General features: G+C 41.6%; 1 protein-coding gene across 4 annotated transcripts in view; it reads right to left on the bottom strand.

Moving 5' to 3' along the window:
• LOC105388924 (protein muscleblind) overlaps positions 1-19,442 on the bottom strand; it is a 267,411-nt gene that overhangs the window by 101,398 nt on the left and 146,571 nt on the right. The window contains exon 2 of one of the 4 annotated variants that reach the window (XM_038121243.2): positions 8,428-8,477. The exons of the other annotated variants lie outside the window; for them this stretch is intronic. The gene's annotated coding sequence lies outside the window, so the exon portion shown is untranslated. The remainder of the gene's footprint in view (positions 1-8,427; positions 8,478-19,442) is intronic. 4 annotated transcript variants of the gene reach the window in all.

Here is a 19,442-nt window from a genome sequence, read left to right as displayed (position 1 = left end):
CTAAATGTCCGAACTCTAAACCAAACGGATTCTGTATCGAATTATTCTCGGCTTGTATTTTATGCAGTGAGCCTGCCTCGGCCTTCGGGCAATAACCAAAACTATGACTCAGCTCGAATATTTCAACACTCAGATTCGGAAGCAAACTGACCTCTTGTAGGAACGTGTAACTTCACAGCCAGTTCAGGCATAAGATATTGATATCTCAAGGTCGAACAGCGGGAGCTTTTAGCTCAACGCAGCTGGATGTTATAGAAAACAAAGCAATCACGTGCTCCAGTAATATGTTTAAATATTCCGTCTATTTTGAACAACCGCATACCTCACTGAGGAGTTGAGGGCAGTGAATTTAGAGCCAGAAGTGGTATTTTTGTCTTCAGATAATTATACGGCTCGCTGACGACGAAATCCATCTGACATTTCCATTTGTAGGTGAATAAGTGCTTCAGGCGAAGAGTGACTTTGCATTACATATTACTGGTGATTAACAATGGCATGGTCCGATAGCCAGACAGAAAGTGAATCGAACCGAGCTCATGCTGTGAATGCTCTTTCTGAACCGATCCTATCGACGTCAGCCTCGTTATTGCAGCAAGTACGTTCATTATTCTCGCAATTACAATAAGACTTTTCATATACACTGCTACAATTCGTAGATGTAGACTATAGATACAGCACGATTCGTTTCATACAGAGTAAAAGAGATACCCAAAGTTTTTACTCGGAAAACGAGGTCAATGTTCACATTTTGGTCGGTGACTTTTAATTCAGGACGTTCTTTTATAGCTTTAGCCGTAAGGTTCAATAAATTAGCCCCTTACGGAAAAATGGACATCTGCTCCTGCGGAAAAAATCCCATCTTGCGAGTAAAAGGACAAAATTTACGATCCGTGTAACCGTGGGTAGGCGGACGTCGCCCACGAGCCGCATGCAAATTGCTCCATTGCAGCGGAGTGACGGAGCTCGCCTGAGGAGATTAAAATCGAAACACCTCGCGACCCCTGGCCGGTCCCCCGCCCCCCGCGCGCCGCCGCGCCCCACCCCGCGCTCTCCCGGCCAGCCGTCTGCGCAACAACCCGTTTCCCAGTATTGCGAACGGTTACCAATATTTAGCTTTCTACATTATTATTTCCACTTCCCACCCTCTCTGCTTAGGCACTATGTTAGCCCTAACCGCGAATATTAGGTACAATTATTTTAGGCTGTTTCCTGTTTTTTTTCTGTCGATAATTGGTCCCGTAATGACATGTTTCATGTTTGGGTACAATATTAGACATTGTGCACCTTTACATTTCGCATGCATATTGCACATGTGCGATAGCATCGATGTAAATAAGTACCTACGTTGTTTGAATTTCCAAATACTAAACCATATAAAGGGGAGTAAGTCTAAGTGATAAGAATATTTTTGTAGGTGCCAATGTCCATTACAATAATATCATTTATTTATATATACCTAATTATTACCGATGTCTTCTTCTCAATTGAATTGACAATTCTATCGTAATAAAGTTATTTAATCGATCGAAGTAAAACCAACTACCTACATACCTATTAGCGCAAATTTGCTTAGTTCAACTTCGGTCCATAATTTTGCAGTAGTAATCTAGTTAAACAAGATAATTTTAGTTGCAGGATAAACCTTGTGCCAGCGAGTGAATGTAATATTATGATGACGAAAAGGATTGACCTCATCGGTAAATGTCAAACTTATCGGCAAACGACAGCACAGATATTTTTCTTGCAAGTTTTTTTGTCAATTTCCATCGGTATCGGCACTTCGGCAGGCACTCTGACCTCTTTAGTTATTATAAAGCCACAGGGAAGAATGAAATACAGATAAAGGGAAAAAAGTGAATGCTTTTTCAGCCTTTATTCTCTCTGCAGAAAGAAACTCATTTGTATAAAGGTGTTAAGGCCTCTAGGCAGTTGAAGATCAAGGCAATTACGTCAGCTGCTTTGTTTATTACGCCACATTTGAATATTAGCTTTGGGGGCAGAGCATTGTAAACTACGGCGGGTTAGCTATAAAAACACACATTTGGGGGTTAGCTTTGGGAACGGTTACTGAAGTAAAGCCTCGATGGAAAATTTTGTTTCTTGATGTCAGGTTATTAAAATGAATCTAGAGGTATATTATTTTCACTGTGATATTATTTTGTACTAAGTACCTATATAAATCATTTAATTTAAATTTAATTTTCGGGGCTAAAACCACAGATAAATTCATAAACAGTATTTAGGTACATACATAATTACTTGGATATTCAAGAACCTAGGCCAACTGAAACTTTCGGTTTTAATAATAAGTTTAAAATTAGTCGCGACCGAATCTGTCCCACTGTGCACTGAGAATTCGTGGCAGACTCTTCCCGAAAAGTTAAAACTTTAGCTCGCTATAACACTGGTCGGTTTGCGAGGGGGCGGGCGACCTAGCTCCATTTGAGACCTAGATATCGCTGATTCGGGCTAGTCTGGCGCCTGGAGTCTGAGTGCGTGGGCGAGATGAGATCTCGGGCTTTATTGCCTCAGTGTAGTATATGTCGCTATACATTTTGTTCGCATCCATTTTACTTTCTCTTCCTTCTTATGTCGCAGTCATATGTGAACTTGGTTTACGCTATATGTAATAAACGACGTAAAAAATGCAAATTTAACAAAAAGGGAAATGTATTTAACACGAAAAAATCTATAATTGACATTTTATTACGATAGCATAGGAATGCTTGCTGGCCTACTATGGATTGGTTTATAACTCGATGACGCAGTAGGCTACATGCTTATAGCGAAGTAGACCGTAGAGGCTACAACTTTACCTTGAATGCTACGTGATATCTGATAACCGTATCGAATTGCCGAGCTACTAGCGTGTCATGTTCTGCGGGCCGCTAACACATTTAAATTACCAGCGATTCATTTAATTCCTGATCTTAAGTCTTTCCGAGAGATTTTAAGTAAGTATTGTTAAATGAATAACAGTCTCTAGACAGCCGCTTTGCTTTTTATATAATGTTCCCTATCATAACAGAACCGACCGAATGGCGTAGTGGTTAGTGACCCTGACTACTGAGCCGATGGTCCCGGTTTCGATTCCCGGCTGGGGCAGATATTTGTTTAAACACGGATATTTGTTCTCGGGTCTTGGATGTGCCCGTAAAATGGCAATAGGCCCGCCCCCTATTACATTGGGACTAACATAACACTGGCGAAAAGTGGGTGCAGCAATGCACCTCTGCCTACGCCCCAAGGGAGTACATTAGTACAAGGCGTGAGTGCGTGTTTTTTTTTTTTCATAACAGAAAAATGGACAGCTAAAACGACTATGATAAACTCACTAGCAATGAAAAAGTTCCATCTGTCATTGCGGATTGCCATGTGCTGTCACTGGAACTTTTTCATAGCTCGCGAGTGTATTAAAGATACAAGCAAAAACATACACACAAACTACATACATTGTATATGAATAGCACAAGGTCTAAGTGGAAACTGGAGCGACGCCTGCACTTTCTCTGCAGATCTCGAGTTCTCTGCGCGGGCGCAGGCGAGCAAATTATTATGCGCCAGATTGCACGCCAATCTGTTATGCCTCTTAAATTAATAATATATTTTAAAAAAATATAATTTTAGTCACTTATAATGTTTTAAAAAATAAATATACTGCTTATTATGCTATACAATACACAATCGATATTGAAATACCATAACATCCAAGTTTGTATTTCACAGTGTAAAGCACAGCCCTAAATAGGCTAACAGGTATCGTAATACGACTATAGTATAAAAAGAACTCAAATGGTACCTATATGTAAATGGGCAGAAGGTAAGATAATCTAGATATTCTTTAACCATCTCTCCAGACTTAAGCGGGGATATTTTCGAGCATGCACTTTATTTAAATCAGTGGCACACATAAGCAGGCACCTTTCTTGCTCGTCCCGTCGACACTTTGTGAATAATGTAATAAGACCAAGTTAATTAAGAGACGGTCTTTTACTCTTCAGTAGTAAAGTAGGTTTATTTAGCAAAGATAGACCTTTCTAAAATTTATACTATAAATTTGTAATATATACCATTTTAATCTATTATCATTTACGCAATTCGCCTTCACACTAATACTTTCCTTTGCAGACTATTAAAGGACATCGAAATAGTACTTAAACCCAAGAAACAATTTAACCATAATATATGCCCTGTGATCTATCAGCTGAATAAAGTAATAGACGAATCTACGTGTCAACCTTAGCATTTATCAGCCTATACAAGTATCTTGTAAAAGAGTGTGCATTTTCAAATTCGCAAATTCCCATGATAAGTTAATAAGAGTTTTCCGTGTAGACGTGGTCTTAACACGGCGCTTGCGGAGGCGGGTAACCGGTCCGCGAAGTGCCCGCCGCGGGACCGAGGGACCATTACACGGGGTCATCCGCACCGGAATAATGCATAGTAATTGCTTCATAACATTATCCATAAGGAGTTTTCGTGTAATTGGACACGAGTGGCACCGCATTTTAGTAGCTAGGTACGGAACGCTATGGAAACTATGGAACCTTGCGTGAAATGCACTTAAAAATGCGGTTCAAATTGTCATTGCTGTGCACTGTCCGAATTAAGAGCCGCTGAGCTATTCCGGAGTGAGCAACACCCGTGTCCCGGGAAGAATATCAAACGGCAGACAGGAATTCGTCGGCCGGACGCCATTGTTTCGCTTTACGACAGATAGAACCAGTTTCGTGCATGTAATGCGGCGCGAACCTGTCTTATTGCTCTATTTGTTATGGTGCCGTCGCTTCATACACACCAGGAAATACCATATCGCCCGTAGCAACGTTAATATGTCCTTTATTGCCTTTTAAGCAGATATTAAAGGAGAAATGGGTCTTGGCGGATTTCGGCACAAAATTAGCGAGCTCGAGTTACCCGGGGCGTAAAAAATGTTTCCAAACCGGACGACGGAATATTCAATTAGGCATTCAGGTACTTTCGACGATCTCGTTGGCGGCTAGAGCGTTACTTGACTGAACCACTTCGCGTGGGCCAAGGTGGCTTGCAATAAGTGAATGCATTGTGAGGTGAATGTAAAATGGGCGATTGTTATCTGCCACATGCACTTATCAAATGTGTCGTTGTCGTTTGGCGCTCGGGTGTGCACCGGGGCAAGCAGGCGGAGGGGGAACCCGCACCAACCACTTTCAAAATATCATAAAGTCGTGCCCCAGACGTTGTGCAATGTTAATGCAACGGACTGTGCCAGCGGTTTATGGTCTGGAAATTGAATGCATGAAAAAATTATCCGCTCTCTAAAGATTAATACAATTCCGAGAGGTGCGATATTTTTGCAATTAAAGAAAGAAGCACATTGTCTTTTATAGTTGTTATTGTTTCTCTTTCTTTACGGGGGCAACATTACAAACAATCATACGGGGTATGCTAAGCCGTGTATAAATTTATATTGATATTCCTTTTACATCCAAGAGCTTAGAAACAAACGTGGGACTGCAGACATGGTCAGTGCCATTGTGCAAAGCGCCAACAGAGTAAATCAATGAGCCCATCATAGTATGTGTCATACATTGACCTTTAAACGCAAAAGCTGATTTAGGACAGGGTTTAAACAAAAAAGACACTCTCAACAATTCTCTTTTAAAAATCTCGTAGCTCCTCGTTGCTAGTACATGTCCGCCGACTGAATCTAGATAAGCCAACACTTGAAGTCACATAACAATGTATGTAACGCAACTTTATAGAGCAAGCTAAGCTCCACACTTCAGTACAGTGTAGTGTGGCTGTGCACAAAGAAAGGAATAGAACAAAAATTTAATACATAAATACATATTTTCTACAGAGGAAATTAACTGCACTATAGGCCTCATGTATTAATTACTATAGGCCTCATTTAAGTGGAGGAATTACGAACTTGAAGATTAGATGAGGAAGTCGTACAAATAAGAACTATTATAATAAGTGTACCTACTGCCTCTGATTCAATTCTAGTAACGATGCTGAATATTATTCAAATAAGAGTAATAATAAATGTCAATATTTTCATTGCATACGAGTGTGCTGGAATCTGAGAATGTTTTAGTGTTTTGTCACATAATATCTAACACGATATCGGCTATAAATTAACCCTTGAGTGACGTTGACGTGACTCATTACGCCACTACCGGGAAACGTCATTAAATTTTCACGATGGCGTTTTATGTTGCCCCCCGTCGCCGGTTTTGCGACTTCATGCATATTTATCAAAATAACGGCGCCGATTCTGAAGCTGCATATATAGACACGCACTGCAAAATTGCAGTCGAAGGGTTAGCGGAAGTGAGTTCAGCGTTGCGGTTTGCAGGGTTTAGAATTGTTCGCGAGCGGCTTGCGACATGGGGTCGGTCCGACCGTTGCCTGCCAGTCATTAGCGAGTGCAGCGATCGCCGGTAGAGGGTTGCCGAGTTCCACGAATCGCTCAGTGACTCAGGCCGCGCCGGGAAAACACCACTCACCCTATAAATAGTTTTCCACTCAATAATTGCATTTCGTTTACTCGATCGATTCACTTAGTAATTTTATGCATATTGGGTATATTATGCTAAGACTATAAAATCTATTCTGAACATAGGGCTTTTAATATACATGCGACAAAAGTGAAAGTGAAATTAGAACTTTCTCTAGCCGCAAACGAAACAGGAACAAAAGTAGTAGCGGCATTGTGCCCTCCAGAGACTAGCGCAGCTCGCCGGCAGATGGCCTGCGCTGCTCACCGAATTTTCATAATTGGCACAAAAAAGAGAGAAACAAACAACGGTTACGGTACCATACAACTTTTTTTTCATTGTGTAAGCTCCCAAGGGCCTGAATAAAACAGAGACCCGGGACGGAGTTGACGCTACAATTTCGGAGGACAACGACTCGCCGAAAGGTAATACTGACGGCAGCACATGACAAATCGTTTCCAAAGCCAGCGTTGCCATTTTAAGTCATTTTTAAAGATTTTCTCAAATGCCACCTTCAGCTGGAGCAAAGTCTTGCAGTGACCCTGAACATTTAATATCAGCTTAGAGCTATATTAGATTTTGAGATTATAACCGTCTAGCCTGTACACTATAATATATATCCTTCCACTCTAAGGTTGTCTTGAAAAAATCGCTTAAAGCGGCAAGACCGCCATTTTTGTACATAATGTGTTAGTATTAAATATGTTAGTTAATTTCAAGTGTGTGTACAAATAAATAATATACTATATATCTATCTATCTTGTGCCTACCTACATGTTACGAGTTATTGTCATTAATAATCATAACCTAAACTTACATGTACGTTTATTATCAGATATGGTTCACTTGTTATTCAAATGATACAACGACAATTGAATCGCCTATTTGATTATAAGTTGCTCTCAGTCAGTCACTAACCAATGACACAGTTGGCGTATTTCCATTCAATGTGCTGGCATCAAGAATCGATCAATTTAATGCCCGATTTCCTGTCGTCGATTCTTCAAGACGACCCCTTAATTTATCACTGGATTTCATTTTGTAATTTAAAACAGCCATGCCATTTATTTTCATTGTCGGGCTTTCATGTCGTCCCGTATAAATAACAAACAATGAGGTCACATATTAACTTGTTTTCTTACGTTATATAGTATATATATAGAATAAATCATAGAGAAAAAATAGAGTAGTTTGTAAATAATTACGTTCATCAGAAAATTTTATATTTATACGATGATTAAAAACATTTGACTTTGACTTTATAGTTCATTTTCATACCTTGCGATACTACGTAGAATTTCGGTTGGAATATTTTGTATTAACCGGCAGATTCTCAAGGGCTGAAACTTTCCTCATTCAATTTACGACACTTTAATCATACTTCCAGGGAGGACGTGTCGGTCTTATTACACAGCAATAGACCGAAAAGAAAGAAAATTGCCCGAACCGGAGCACTGTAAGTCTCCCAATCTCATAAAACTCCCACATATTTCACGACAAATAAACTTCTCATCCAATGGAATGTTCTACTCGGGAGGCAGTTTACTACAGGTAATATTTCAAAACATGTGTCATTCATAACTTTCGCCGTCGCAATGTCTGTCGATGGAGCTTGGGCGAAAAGGTCTCAATAATAAATTTTTCGTGAGCGGGCGGCGGCGCTTATCCCCCCGAGCTCAGGTACGTTTTACGGCCGCACAAGGGAAAATAAACGAAAAATAAAATAAAAGTCAAAATGGCGGACATAAAACTATTTGCCCGAATATGCCTCGCGAAAAAAGTATTCCTAACGTAACTGGACTGACACTGGTTGTTCATGAAAAATAAAAATATGTAGTTGTATCCGGGGACTCGAACTGCAATGCACACATCACATGCCATAAAGCAACGGTGATCCACCAATTTTATAAGATGAAAGTAACATAAATTGTGAGCTGGTTACCTATAACTTTGCTTGTTGTTACAATACATTTCCTGAAGTCTTAGTCATACCTGAAACAAAAGAAAAGGAATTCGATTAAAAAAAATATATTACGTGTACCTAACCTAATTAAACACTGAATTGGTTTAGAACACGGCACAACTAGCTACTCTGAGTTACTACTAGTCTACTAGTCTACATTTAGCAGGCTGTTACTGCTGCAACACTGACTATGAGCTCTTCAAAATACACTCCGCCTCATAAAACATACAGGAACTCAGCTCACTGCCGCATTATGCCTCAATAAAGACTGGAAATCTTTCACCCATTGTATTACTACAAGAAAAGTAGGTGCTCAACAATCCTTATAAAGGGATTTGAGAGTTTTATGTCCGGGACAACATGGTCACACAGGTCATGCGCAGGGAATGGGGCTCCTAATCCAAAGGGGATTATTGGGTCAAACATTGGCACATTTTTAACGGGATACCAGCTAACGTATGGCTTGACGCGATTTTATTCTCTCACAGACTCGTGTGTCATTTCATTTTATCATTATACTCGTAGCTATTTAAGGGTGTGACCAAAGTGTATTTTATATAAATTGCCATAAAGAACTGAGAAGTACCAGGGTGATTCTCCAAAAATGGCTCCAAAAGCATAATTTCTTTGGCGCATTTTTTTTTTCATGTTGTTTGAATATTATACCCCACATATTGTAGAGGCTTTAGACCTCTTTGGTTAGCTCTTATTGGCCCTGAAATCTATCGAGCCGATTCAAAGTTACAGCGATTTTAAACAATTTTGGGCCAATGAAATTAGATTGGCACCAATGAAATTAGAAAATACACCAAAGAAATTATAAAAGGTCCCAAAGAAGTTAGTTTTAAGAACAAAGAAATTAGAAATTGTTTTAAACAAATTAGTTTTATACGTAGATTGCAAATAATACATAACAAAACTAAAAATCACGCATATCTTTATTTGTTTTTAACATAATTACCTGATCACGTAAGGGTGCAAGGGTTCTAAACATCCGAATGAACCAATTGCCAACCTCACCTGCCCGTGATGCACTCTGCTAAATAACAGACGAGGCTCTGGCGACCGGATGATGGCAGTATAACCATCCAAAAACAGCTACTCTAAATCCCATAGGCCGGCGATGGGCAGCAGCGTCACCGGTATAAAAAAGTGTAGAGGACGAGGACACGATGTCCCTGGAGTCCAGCCACATGTTCTACCATCAGGAGGGCGACCAACTGTCCCAAGGTGGCGTAGGATTCCTCGTCAACAAGACTCTTGTCAACAACGTAGTGGAGATCAGCAGTGTGTTAAATCGGGTAGCGTACCTAGTACTTAAACTAACCGAGAGGTATTCTTTGAAGGTCGTACAGGTATATGCACCAACCTCGGCACACTCTGACACAGAAGTCGAAGCAGTATACGAGGATATCTCTAGGGCATCACGTGTACTGCTAGGACCCAATACACCGTTGTGATGGGGGACTTCAACGCCAAAGTGGGAGTACAAGAATACGACGAATCGAGGGTAGGACATCATGGCTTTGGTAGCGAGGGCAAATGCTTGTAGACTTCCTCGAAAGGGAGGGGCTTTCTTTCTGATGAATTCTTTCTTTGAGAATCGGCCCCAGAGGAAGTGGACATGGGCAAGCCCCGATGGTAGGACGAAAAACGAAAAAGACTTCATTATGACTGACAAGCTGCACATTTTCAGATATGTCCCAGTGATCAACAGGGGCGTATTTAAAGATTGCGCGCCCTGGGCTCCTGTTGTTTTCCGCCCCATCAAGGAATGAAAGAAAACAAAAAGAGCAGTCTGTGTAGAGTACCTACCGACCTACATAATTATGTATAAGAACATTGTGGTGATAGATTTGGATAGATAATGATACATGGTGGGCCAAAAGTAATCTCCCTATTGGAAGTTGCTCTCATTTGTACAAATGGCCCATTTGGCCCATTTGGCCGATATAATTTTCTAGACTTTACCAATACAATTCTAAAGGTTCAAATAAACATGATCAAAAAACGGAATAGAAATTTTTCATTTAGAAAAAAATGAGAGCCAAACAACATCGGATGATTTCTTTTGGCCCACCTTGTATCTGCCGAAAAAAAAAAGATTTTTCTGGATAGACGAGTACATTTTAGAACGTTTAGATATATCCTGGTGCAGTGCAGGGCAACTGAGAGGGACAATTTTTTACCCGACTGCCGAAGGAGGAGGGTAATGTTTTTCGATTGTATGTATGTATGTATGTTTGTCTGTTTATTTGTTCCCTCCTGTAACCTAAACGGCTTGATAGATTTTGATGTATGAGGTATCGTTAGAAGCGAATTGATAGCGCGATGGTTATAGGCTATGTGACGTTACATTAAAATGTACATAGCGCCCTCTAGAGGACATTACGTGATGATCGAAAAAATAATATTTTTCCAACTATGCCGTGTGGGGTATCAAATGAAAGGGCTTGATTTGCACATTGTAGGTATTTAAATACTAACACCAAAATTATTGAAAAAAAATGTTCATGACCTAAAACCCGACTACTGACTAATTTCATAAAATAAAAACAACTAAAAAGTTACAAATAAAAAAATATAATTATAAACAAACAAAAAACCCGACTGCACGCTAAAAAGATCAAAACAAGACCCAATGTTAATGGAAAGTATCGCAGGCGGGGACAAACTTGACCGCCACGCAATGCCGTTTTCTAAGTAACATTCAGCTAAATGGTGAACCCTCTGCTGGTCCCCGCCTGCGATACTTTCCATTAACATTGAGTCTTGTTTTGATCTTTTTAGCGTGCAGTCGGGTTTTTTGTTTGTTTATAATAATTTTTTCTTTAAATTTCCTTAAAAAAGTACCAAGGCGGAAAAAAATGACTATTCCACCGGTTCAAAAAAGAACAAAGGCCGGCTTTCATACTTTAAAAATCCAGCACTGCTCGTCACCAAAATACCTCGGAGTGACTCTGGATAGATCCCTCACGTACAAAACCCACTGCCAAAACACCAAGAAGAAAGTCAGCTCCCGAAACAACCTTCTGCGATGGCTTACGTCTACCGGCTGGGGCGCCTCTCCGCAAGTTCTACGAACAAGTAGCCTAGCACTTTGCTTCTCAGCTGCCGAATTTGGCGAAAAGTGGCATGTTCTGTTGAGAAGGCCAAACAAGAATGCGACTCCAGACATCCACTTTACTCACATACTGCCACACCTTCCCGCCTTAAGAGCCGCAAAGTGTTTCCAAAAATATTGAAGTGTCCTAAACGGATGAAAACCCACAAATTGCAAGGCTGAAGCTCTGGGAGGAAAAGCAGCCCCAGGATCTGCTGGTAGGCTGCTGCAAGGAGAATATCTGCAAGTGGGGCTATACCGTTGGTACCAACCTATGCGACTGTGGTACCGCCACCCAGACTATGGAGCATTTACTCTCCTGTCCCCTGTGCCCATCCACCTGCACTCGGGAAGACTTACTCCAGGCCCACCAGAATGCTATCAAAGTTGCTTCTTTTTGGTCTAAACAAATTTAAAAATTCGCATGTTCACTGACACGAAAAAAGAAGAAGTGTAGAGTACCCAGCGACCTACATCTATAAGATCATTTTGGACGTGGTGATAGATTTGCAAAGTTAATGAGTACATTTTAGAACGTTTAGAAATAAACTTGTGGGGCGGCAATTTTTTTTCTTTACATTTCCTTCAAAAAAATACCGAGGTGGTAAAAAAATAGACTTCCACCGGTTCAGAAAAGAACAAAGGTCGGCTTTCATACTTTAAATCGAATTTCTTAAGACATGAAATCAACATGTGGAAAGATGGCTCAGGGCCGTTCTAGGCTTACGTCGTAAAATATTGTTCTGTACTTTTTAAATCCTCCAACCTAAAGCCCAAGGGCGGCCTACCGGCCGCCCCTGGGCCGCCCTTCGCCGCCTGCCGCCCCGGGCTGTAGCCCTTTTAGCCCTAGGATAAATACGCCCCTGGTGATCAATAGGTTTAAAACTGGGAGTGATCACCGACTTCTCCGAGGCACTCTGAATATCAACTTCAAGCTGGAGAGGAGATGTCTGGTGAAGTCGACCCTTCGTCCCACACTGCACCAAATTGGAGCTGTCAACACCAGCTTCTAGAGAGGACTACAGTTCTTCAGAAGGGTGACCAAACCCTTCTGAAGAACTATAGACCGATCTCGCTTTTAAGCCATGTATACAAGCTGTTCTCAAGGGTTATCACGAATGGTCTTGCCCAAAAGTTAGAAGAGTTTCAGCACCCGGAGCAGGCTGGGTTTCAAAAAGGCTTTAGTACAATAGACCACATCCACACAGTAAGGTAGATTATACAGAAGACCGAAGAGTATAATCAGCCTCTGTATCTAGCCTTTGTGGACTATGAAAAAGCCTTCGACTACATCGAGACCTAAGCAGTTTTGGAATCCTTGCAGAGATGCCAAATCGACTGGCACTATATCGAGGTGTTGAGGTATCTGTACAATGCCGCTACTATGACTGTCCAAGTACAGGACCACAAGACAAGACCTATCCAACTGAAACGTGGAGTGAGACAGGGGGATGTGATATCTCCGAAACTGTTCACCAATTCACTGGATGTCTTTAAGACGTTGGGCTGGAAAGGACATGGCATATGTATAAATGGCGAGTACATGTCACACCTCCACTTCGCGGACGACATCGTTATTATGGCAGAATCTCTGCAGGAACTTAGCTGGATGCTAAGTGGCCTAAATGCTGCTTCCCGACGTGTAGGCCTCGATATGAACTAGGACAAGACGAAAGTCATGTACAATGCTCACATGAAACCGGAGCCGGTCGTCGTTGGTGAGGCAACAATCGAAGTTGTGCATGAATACGTCTACCTCGGGCAGACTATTCGGCTAGGCAGAAGCAACTTGGACAAGGAGGCTGCAAGGCGCATCCAACTGGGTTGGGCTGCATTCGGGAAACTTCGTCACATATTCTCCTCGTCCATTCCTCAGAGCCCGAAGACAAAAGTCTTCAACCAGTGCGTACTGCTAGTGATGACGTATGGTGCTGAGACGTGGACACTGACGGTAGGACTGGTCCACCGATTTAAAGTCGCTCAGCGTGCTATGGCTCTCCATAGAAACCCCAAGCATAACTCTCTAGTTATGCTTGGGGTTTCTCTGATGGATCGTATCAGAAATGAGGTTATCCGTCAGAGGACTAAGGTTACCAACATAGCTGTCAAAATATGCAACCAGAAGTGGCAGTGGGCTGGTCAAATCTGCCGAAGAACCGATAACCGTTGGGGTAGACGAGTTCTCGAGTGGAGACCACGAACAGGCAACCGCAGCGTGGGACGCCCTCCTGCCCGCTGGACTGACGACCTTAGGTGGGTAGCCGGTAGTAGTTGGATGAGGAAGGCCGAGAACCGAGTGTTGTGGCGCTTATAGGGAGAGGCCTATGTCCAGTGGATGATTATTGGCTGATGATGATAATGAGAGAATTAACCATAATAGACATTGAATGCATAAAGTTAGCGTTATTAATGGTGTTTCATACTCAATACTAATTTCTTTGTATCAAAACTAATTTCGTTGGCGCAGAATGCCAAAGAAATCCAAAGAAATTATTGCCAACGAAATTAGAAAACATCACTTAAAATTTATTTTTACAGAAAGCTGATGTACAATTGGAACCTTTTATTGACACGTGCATACTGTTTGAATAGACATACGTGGACAAAAATATGTATGCAACAAAAACAAATACTAGCATGAAAGTAACAATCGAAGAAATTAGGCACTTACCTGACCAAAACCCGTTATGGCGCAAAAAAAAAAATTTTTCGTCATACTCCGTAAACTTACGCTCCTCTGCTCCTGGTCGAAGATAGTGGGGGACTGAAGGGTGAGGGACGCATGGTGATTATGTCCGGTGATCGTTTAAACGCAGAGTAGGAAGACGGTATCGTTACGCCAAAGAAGTTAGTTTTTTTTCTCGGACAAAATTGAATGCGTTATATTTTTGAAAACTAAACCTAAGAGTGAATAGAAAACTAATTTACAATTACCATAAGTATCTGTTATAATGATAACATATAAATCATAAGCTTATTTTACTTTAAAAAGTGAGTTTTTCTTGACCTTAAAATAAAATCAAGTGAAGGACGCGCCAAAGAACTTATGATATTGAGTTTTAAAAAATCATTGTCGCTTTCTTTATAAATTTATGCATTACATTACTAATGTATAAAAACGGTCACAAGATACATTATTTAAAAAAAAATACATCCTGGTATAAAACTATCAATTTCATGTATTTTATGGCTTGGACATACCTAAATCGCGTCATTTGAGAATCACCCACCACAATTTGCAACTGACAGTGAATTAACGATTGCGGTAGTCGCATGTTCAAAAATTGCGGTCACAAGACTTATCTATAATGGGGTAAATAAACTGTAACGTAATAAATAAGTGAAATTTTGTCATCATGCGAAGATAAAAGTTTATTCCCATTGGCGAGTAGGTTCGTGCTGGTTCAAGAAGGTTCCTCTATACTGACGAAAAAGGAACGAACGAGAGCTGTCGTGCAATCGGCGCGTTTAATACCACAAGGCAGGGTCGTACTCGCTCGGTAGCGCTTCGAAACTTCGTTTTTCGTCATATAGAGTGACCCCGCAGGAGTCGCGTGCTGCTACGCATTAAGCCGGCATGCCAGCGGCCGCGTCGATCGCTCGCTTCGCACATGATAAACGAACTTATTTATACAGTTACCCAAATAAGTCGCAGAGATTTATAGACCGTAAATACTAAAACGCGTCCTCACTCCGCGACATGGCCGTCTTCAAATTTAACTACCTCATAATACGTTGTAACAATCTTAGTTGACGTTTACGCTCTACTCTCAGCGCTCGTATCGTATATATGGCCGTGCGGTTTGACTTCGCGGAATGTACTTACTTACGATGAATGATTAAATTGCAATGTAGAAATTGATATCCCAGACTCAACAGTACTTTAACTTCGTCTCGGTATTGTAAGAAACTGTAATTGTTACGTATAAATTGTTTAAATCTGAAAGAATGTTGCAAGATACCCATTCCTTTTCCGAGTTAAAACGGATTCGTATTCCGGGGCTGTATCTAAAGCGAGCATTCCTCAGAAGGAAAGCCCGAAATTTATTATCCTGGTGTCACAGCATTTTAATGATTACTGTAGCTCGGTCTCTGCGGACGCGGACCGCTGTAATAAGCACCGCCTTATTGTTTCCATATCTCTATTTATTTAATATCTTACGATTGTTACTTATTTTTCTGAACGTCCGTTTCTCCTTGTGAGGATAAAAATTGATTTCCAAAGAATTTAATCAATAATTACATGCCTGCATTCATCTGATGCCTACAGTGGTTATGTGAAATAAATTAAGACTAGACAATACATCATAGCCACCGTATAGCCGCACATTTTCGACTCAGCGCAGCTTTGATTGATTAGTCTATCGCGATTGGAATCCATTTCAATAGAATATGCTAGATAAAGTTCAGTGTGACGACTAACGCACTAAACTCGGATCTAATAGGTAAATGGCAGTTGTACTTCAGTTACATACGTAGTACGTACTGCTAAATCCTATCCGACGACGTGTCAAGTGTAAACTATTTGAAAAGCTGGGTAGCAGTGGCAGGGTACGCCTCAAATATTATAGCATTGTCGGTCAGATCGGAAGCTCGCTCCGCGCTCGCTGCTTCGATCCTGAAAGCGACCAGCCGTCAGCGCCGGTGAGTGACACGTCCTTCCGCTGCCAATATGCGCCTATATTCGCACTACACAGACTATACACCGAGCGCTATATGCTATTATGAGGCGCTACCTGTCCCGGCGGATTTCACTGGAATCCGAATGCGACAAATGGACCCTAAATAATATTAACAGTGAAAATGGACGTAAAACTCCGCGGGTAAGCTGTACGGTTATATTATCCGTATAAAATGAAAGCCGTGTTGCGAGTCCTACGCTCTAATAAATATGAAACCCGAATGTCGCCCTAATCGGGAAGGCAAAACGGCAACAATGCAAACAGGCGCGGTTTCAAATTGTCGAGCTTACGACTGTAAGCATTAAAGGGTGGAACGACGATGACGCCTAATCATTATCTATATCTATACATAGAGTGAGCACAGAAAAATGCGAAGCATATAAAGGTATTATAAATGAGGTGTATTTCATGTTCTTTGTTTTGGGAGGGCGGCAGCTGGGCGGCGGGAAAGGCCGCTTATCTGACGCCGCACCTTTTGTTAGCAGGCGCTGACCCAATTCAAGTGGCGCTTGGCGTGTCGCGTCAGACCCGCCGCGCCGCGAGCGACACGTTACGCCACCTTCTGCGAGCGTGGCCAATGTCAAGTGCGTTTGTATTCTGTCTGTACCAGGAAAGCACCAAGAATGCTAGCCAGAACCCATCTTACTGCAATACCTATTAATATATGAATATTATTAAGTTATGCATCGAATTTGCAGTGCAAAGAAAATCTGTGACCCAATTTATAAACCCAATTTCGCGTTGCACTACTTTGTTACACGGCAATCGCAAAATTTACAACAACAAATGTTTTAAAGAAGAAAATTGAAGCTTTCGCTACATAATTGCACCGGGGAAACACAAACGCGACGCTAATTTGTGGCGAAACACGAAAGTTGGTTGTGCGCATTTGCAAATGGTACGGCGAATTCACGCGATTAAAACGGAAAATTCTGCGAGGCCGATCGCCGGCGCGATAGGTCTTCGGGTCGAAAATAGAGGGCCGTGCCTGGCACCAGGCGGCGCCTCAATGTCAACTTTCAATCACGACTAGCGGAAGGAAGCGGCGGCGCGGGGCGGCCACTCTTTACTTCAACCCCGTCCCCAGTCTCCTCGCGGCGTTTACATTTCGTCAACCTGAAGCCTCTTGACACCTCCAAGTGGTGCATAACAAGATGACGTTTCCCCTCTATTTCTACGAGTGTACTTTGTGGCAGTAAGCGCTGTTTACGCTCACTATAAAAAGGAACTACTGTTATACTGCGCGGAACTGTATTAGATTTTAATAATATATTTCTGTTCCATAAAGTTATTTACAAAGTTCTATTTCAGTATCTCTATGATGTTTTTGCTTCGTATTTTCTAACTTTTCTTGTATATTTACTTTGTGAGCAAAGCTTCTCTGAGCATACCAACCGTCGTTTTGTCAGGCAAATAAAATTAAGCCCGAATTTATTTCAATTTTATTCTATTCTTTGGGGGAGTGTTAGTTCTGTTTGGTCCAACAAACAGAACTAATTATAATAATTTACCACCTCTCCCACCGTTTGTCCTATCAAACAACAAGGCTAATTAGAATTTAACGTTGGGACTCATTACTTCAAGACACAATCTAATCGTTTATACATATTACCGATGAAAATTATTTAACTATCACCAAGTAAATGCAAGCGTCCTCAACCAAAAACACTCAATTTCCCCGCGTTAGAGTATCTTCATCAATATGTCAATTAGGGTTCCCAATGATTGGTCCAGGCCGGTGTCTGGTCTCCTGCCATTCACCAGCCCATTAAACAAATAATGAACCCGCAGGATAAACTTGAAGGAAGTAAAGTTTATTAATGGCTCGATTACAGGCACGACCCGGCCCGAAAGAAGCGCCATTTATCAGTCAGGTGCACGGGGACTCCCCTTCCGAGTTAAGAAACGCTAATAACAACATTCCTACACCCCTGTTGTTCTCCTGAAAGGAGTGGAGATGAATAACCCCATGCGTTGTTGCCGATTAATTGCTTTAGAAGGAAAGAAAGCGCCAAATGGCAGTGTCGACGAGGACACAAAGATTACAGGAAAATCCGCTCGACCTGAGGCGGATTGCGCGGCAAAAATAGTACGAGATTGCAAGGGGGAGAATAAAGTTAATTTTGGGCAGTATGGCCGGTCGGCATGGGTTAAGCAAATGAAAGCAAAGTGCGAGCCGAGTAGGAAAACTAGCGAGCACCGGAGCGCGTCTCACCGCTGTCCAAATGGCTCAATTACAGTTAATTCGCAGCACACACACATTCGGGAGGTGCAGGCATGTGCCGCGTCCACATTAATGTATGTAAATGCATGCCACCGGCCGCCGCCGCCACCGCCGGCGCTCACAATATTGCAACATTAAACAGAATATGGCCGGCGAGATGGACATTTTCGACAAAAGTCGACATTTGCTATCGTTATGCAGACATCTGCATCTAACAGATTTTTCTAACCATTGACTCTGTCCATAGACAATGGTTTGAAAATGCAAGCGTGGACCAAAACATTTCCTGTTCACAGCTACTCATAATGACATCACAGATACCAAACGTCAGGTTTAACTGTTCATTACTTCCCGTTTCTCCGTATCATAAATTTCGCCGACATTAATCGTAATAAGAATGGGAATAAAGTTTATAAGTATTAAAATAAGTCTGTCTGTCTAGGGCGGGCAAGTTTTATGTCTAGGCGGGCGGCGGCGCGGCGGGTGCGTTCCGTGGGCGGCCGGCCGATCGATTGTCCCACGCACAGTTCTACCGAATAAGACTGCAGCCTGCAACGTTTATAAATGGAATCATTCTTCAGCTACCATTTTCATGGAGCACGTTAATGTAAATCTTTCAAAATGTGAACGAGAGCGCGGCGTCAGCCAACGTTCATTTGAACTATGCATTCCCGTTTTCGGTGTTATTCTCCTACCGTCTAGGCATTCTATTAGAAACAATGGCACATCATATGAATTTGTCGTCAAACTACTATTGCTGTACAGAGAAACGTGCCACAATAACATGAATGAGATTGGTCCTAAAGTTAATCTAATTTGTACCTATGTCGGTTGGGTAGAGCCGTATCTGCCTCTTCATACTAAATCGTTAAACAGTAATTAATGAAGTAGAAGGTATAATTTTTTTGTTTCCGCGTCTTTAAAGAACATCTGACAGCTAGATTCGATAAATAAATCATGTCAATGAAAGGAGTGAAATGCAAAA

The sequence above is a fragment of the Plutella xylostella genome, chromosome 4 (genome assembly GCF_932276165.1).
Source record: "Plutella xylostella chromosome 4, ilPluXylo3.1, whole genome shotgun sequence".
Classification (NCBI taxonomy): domain Eukaryota; kingdom Metazoa; phylum Arthropoda; class Insecta; order Lepidoptera; family Plutellidae; genus Plutella; species Plutella xylostella.
Note: the sequence above shows the minus strand (reverse complement) of the source record. Positions and strands in the feature narration are given on the sequence as shown.